At 41.4% G+C, this 5,135-nt stretch overlaps 1 pseudogene; it reads right to left on the bottom strand.

Moving 5' to 3' along the window:
- Positions 1–2,077: 2,077 nt before the first annotated feature.
- LOC117312214 (14-3-3 protein gamma-like) lies at positions 2,078–2,969 on the bottom strand (annotated as a pseudogene).
- Between the last annotated feature and the right edge of the window lie 2,166 nt (positions 2,970–5,135).

Here is a 5,135-nt window from a genome sequence, read left to right on the forward strand (position 1 = left end):
ACTTCCGCTCTAGCACATGGAGGGGGCCTTCTAAGGAAAGTCATGCTGGGTAACTGTGCCACATTACAGAGGATAGGCACACCCTTCTATCTTCACCGTCACCTAGATCCTGGTCAACACGTGCATTTCACAACTGGAAGCTCCCTTTTGGTTTTAGCAAAAGCAACTGTCAGGTTTTCCTCAATTACTATTCATTCCTCTCCCTGCCTAAATAAAACAAAGAAACAAACAAGTCTGGTGTCATTACCTATCTCAGCAGTTCACGCTGTTACTGACCTTATAAAAAAGGCTGAATGCACACGCAACAGGTCGTGTGTTAAGACTTATCCAAAATGAGAACCAAGGACCTAAGGCTAACTGAAACAAACTTGTGGAAATAGCGTCGTGGGTTCCTTCAATTCTAAAACATGTACAGATGGTACAAATCAATTTCCAACTTCTACGCTTTCATTAAAAAGAAAAAAAATACATAGAAAAAGTTTTGGTCAAATAGGAGTTAAATATTTATTATCTGATAATGATTTTAGTTTATTTTCCTACAACGATTATTTGGGGAAGGAGTGTTTTCAGGGAGGAAAAACTGACACCCAAGGCTCCCGAAATTGGACAGAATGTTTATGAATAGAGCTCTTCCTTTAGGATTTTTCTACCAGTAAGCTCCTAGCACCTGAATTTTTACACACTGCACCACAAACTTTCTCAAAACGACCACCAACTTCTATGACCCAACAGCTTTTCAACCCACCCGAGTGCATACCCTGGGCACAAGGTACAGTAGGGAAGGCTCAGGTGAGGAGTGAGACAGCAGTGCAGTCCCTGAGGAAGGAGCTATGGCAGCTGAAAAAAATCAGGATCTTTCTGGAAATATCAGCACAATAAATGACATACAGACCTGAATTTTCCTCTATTTTTGTGGTGTTTAACGTTTCTATTAAAGTGATTAATCATTTTTGTGGTGGATTTAAGTTAAGAAGAAAGAAGGACAAAAATCCCACAGCCACCTGCCAAGCACCTATTCAACAAAACCTAAAGTAGCTTTGATTCTCCTCAGGCAAGCCTTCTGGCCTAGGAGACAGATAACAGCAAAACCAACCTGGATGAGGCTGAATAAGGATGTAAAAGCCAAAATAAGAAAAACACACTATCAATGGCTTGATGTCATATATGGCTGTAATGTACAAATACTGTAAACTGCAATTTAGTGTTAATACTGTCAACTAATCAGAAACTTCTGAAAACTGGCAAGGCCTAAACCACAAGGATAAATATACCTTATGTTCTAAGTCTATCAGTTTGGGATTTTAACTCTTCCATGTCTGGTAGAGTACACCCTGAAAAACAAAATGCACAGCTAAAACGGATGAGCTAGAAAGTACCCAGAACTTAAAAGACAAGAGCATATGTACATAAAAACCCTTACTGGAACCACATAACTTATTGAATGGGGGCTATTCCGTTTAAGTTTTCTTTTCATCTTAAAAACCTATTTTCTAGGGGTAAGACAGGAATAAAGACACAGACCTACTGGAGAACAGACTTGAGGATATGGGGAGGGGGAAGGGTGAGCTGTGACAAAGCGAGAGAGAGGCATGGACATATATACACTACCAAACATAAGGTAGATAGCTAGTGGGAAGCAGCTGCATAGCGCAGGGATATCCGCTCGGTGCTTTGTGACCGCCTGGAGGGGTGGGATAGGGAGGGTGGGAGGGAGGGAGACGCAAGAGGGAAGAGATATGGGAACATATATATATGTATAACTGACTCACTTTGTTATAAAGCAGAAACTAACACACCATTGTAAAGCAATTTTACTCCAATAAAGATGTTTAAAAAAACCCCTATTTTCTAGCAATAAGTTAAATTAAGGACAGCTCCACTTGCATTAGTCTACAGAACAGTCCATATGCCAGTGTGAGGCTGCTATTCCAATACCAGCACAGCTAGCCTGACTTTCCACTAGTGGTATTTTGGCAAAAATGTCAAAGAGGCAATCAAAGACAGGACAGGTTGTGGGTTTCTCCCTAGGAAGGTCATCGCTCCCTTTCCCTCCCCGACCCGACCCACAACTCATGGGAAAAAAATAAAGACTGCAGTAGTAGCATCAGCGTGTGCTGCCAGCCCACCTGGGGGCCTTAATTGTTGCCTTCTCCACCGTCGTCGTCTTGCTGATCGCTTGTCCAGAGCGTGAGGTTGTCACGGAGGAGCTGCCTGATGAGCGTGGAGTCCTTGTAGGAGTCTTGTTGAGAGCATCGAGCTCAGCAATGGCGTCATCAAAAGCGGTCTTGGCCAAGTGGCAGGCTTGCTCTGGGGCGTTCTGGATCTCATAGTAGAAGACGGAGTAGTTAAGGGCCAGGCCTAATCTAGTGGGGTGAGTGGGCTGCACGTGCTCCTGGCTAATCTCATGGACTTCGCTGTAGGCCTTCTCAGATGACTCCATGATGGTCACCCCCTTCTCTCCAGTGGCAACTTTGGCCAGGTAGTGGTAATAGTCCCCTTTCATCTTCAGGTAAAACACTTTGCTCTCATACTGGGTCTCACTGCAATTCTTGATCAGGTAGTTATCCAGTAGGCTCAGCACATCCTGACATACAGCCTCCAACTCCTTCTCTATTTTTTTCATGGTAAGCACGGACCATCTCTATCTTCTTCTCATTACCATCTGCAGATGTCTTCTGCTCAATGCTACTAATGACCCTCCAGGAAGAACGGCGTGCCCCAACTACATTCTTGTAGGCCACAGAGAGAAGATTTCTTTCTTCATTGGACAGTGGCTTATTCAGCTCTGTCACCTGCAGGAGCGATGGGCGACTAGTCCCCAAGTCGACCCAGCGAAAACCCGCGTCTGCGAAGGGGGGTGTGGGGGGTGTGGGGGGACTCATGTTCTTCATGGCCTCGGCCATGTCGTCGTAGCGCTCCGCCTGCTCCACCAGCCGGGCTTTCTGCACCAGTTGCTCGCGGTCCACCATCTTCACACGCTGGGTCGGGCCAGGCGAGGAGACCGGGGCGGCCTGAAGGGCTTGGAGGGCGGCTGCGGGTGCGGCTGGAGCCTGTGTGCCGGGAGGACCGACCCACGAAGCGAGCGGCTGAGGTGACGGCGTGAAGGCTGCGGCTCAAGCTGAGACCGCGGGACCCGGCGCGAGGCGGCTCTTAACCTCTTTATTTTCATGTTTTTTAATATAATGGGATAATTTTTTATGCTATTACATCAAAATTTACCCCAGTCTTTTAAAACCCTGTGTAGTATTGCATCATTTGTCTATACTGTAATTTATTTCACATGATCCAGCAATCTCACTCCTGGGCATATATCCAGAGAAAACTCTAACCTGAAAAGATACCTGCACCCCAATGTTCACAGCAGCACTATTCACAAGAGCCAAGGCATGGAAGCAATGTAAATGTCCATTGACAGATGAATGGATAAAAGATGTGGTATGATGGAATATTACTCAGCCATAAAAAAGAATGAAATGATGCCGTTTTCAGCAACATGGGTGGACTTAGAGATTATCATACTAAGTGAAGTAAGCCAGACAGAGAAAGACATATATCATATGATATCACTTATATATGGAATCTAAAATAATAATACAAATCAACTTATTTATAAAACAGAAATAGACTCACAGACATAGAAAACAAATTTATGATTGCCAAAGTGGAAAGGGGGGGAGGGATGAATTTGGAATTTGAGATTAACAGTTATAGACTACTATATATAAAATAGATAACCAACAAGGACCTACTGTATAGCACAGGGAACTATATTCAATATCTTGTAGTAACCTATAATGGAAAAGAATATATGTATATCTATATATCTATATATATCTTCTAATCACTTTGCTATACACATGAAACATTGTAATCAATTATACTTCAGTTAAAAAAAAGGAAAAAATTCAGCTAGTTTAAAAAATAATCAATCGCATATAATGTATATTTAGTTGTTTCCAATTTTTAAATTATAATTATTTATAATGACATCAATGATATTGATATCTTAGAACATTAATCTTTTCCCCCTCGTTTCATTATTTCCTTAGGATAAACTCCCTGAAGTGAAATATCTGGTATGAGCGTAAAAAAAATACATATTTAAAATTTTGATCATATTGTCCTCTCAAAAAGTTAGATCAGCTTATACTCCTGCTAAAAAACAGTATATTTAAATGACAATTTTCCATACCCTCAAAAACAGGATTATCAATATTTTACTACTTTCAAGAAAGAATAGATGGAAGTGACGCCCCATTTTAACCTGCAATTCTTTGGTTATTGTCTGCCAAGTACCTTTTTCTGTATTTGTGGACATCTTTATTTCTTCTCTTTCGATTTGCTTGTTCATGTTCATGAGTAAAGTTTTAATCAGATTAATAATTCCATTACAAGGTTGTGTCTTAATATCTTCTTTCAGTGAAATTAATGTCAAATTGGTGGGCAGAGGTCTCTACCCTCCAATTATATATGATTAATGCCTCCAATTACTGTCTTAGATTAAAGTACTTTTCAGGTTCTTATCTTCTGTGCAACTCAAGGTTTTATGGTATTTTTATTTATTTTTTAGAAGAATTTGAGTGTAGCGTGAAGCTCACTCAGACAGAAATAAGGTTGCTAATGTGGTCTTCGGTAGGGAAGGGAGCTGCCTCTCTGTGGGACCTACTCATTGATTCTAAAAGCCAGACCATCCAGATCTATTTGAAACAATCTTTGAGGATGTTTATTAAGACCGAAAAGAAGTTCGTTAATGAGCTTGAACTCAACTTTTTTTGCTGGACAGTTAACTTAAATATAAATATATCCATCTGATGAAGCATATACCGATAGGTTCCGTCATCACTTTCAATTTTCTTTTCACTATGGAGGTTTTTGAAAGTCTTCACCTGGGATGAGGAATAGAATGGCCACTCCTGGCCCTTTGGCAGAGACCGGGGTTTCTGGGAACCTTTTCTGTGTGTCTCCATAGTTCTTGCTGTGCTAGACACATCTTTACATGAGATGTATGTCATGTTTCAGTTCAGTGTAAGGGCCCAGTGTACTCATGAGAGAAAAGCTCAGGGATTTTCTTCCCTCCAGTATGTTTTGCAAAATACAGTGAAGGAGCTGAATACACAGGTTACAAACCTAAGACA

Source organism: Tursiops truncatus, chromosome 4 (assembly GCF_011762595.2).
Source record: "Tursiops truncatus isolate mTurTru1 chromosome 4, mTurTru1.mat.Y, whole genome shotgun sequence".
Lineage (NCBI taxonomy): Eukaryota > Metazoa > Chordata > Mammalia > Artiodactyla > Delphinidae > Tursiops > Tursiops truncatus.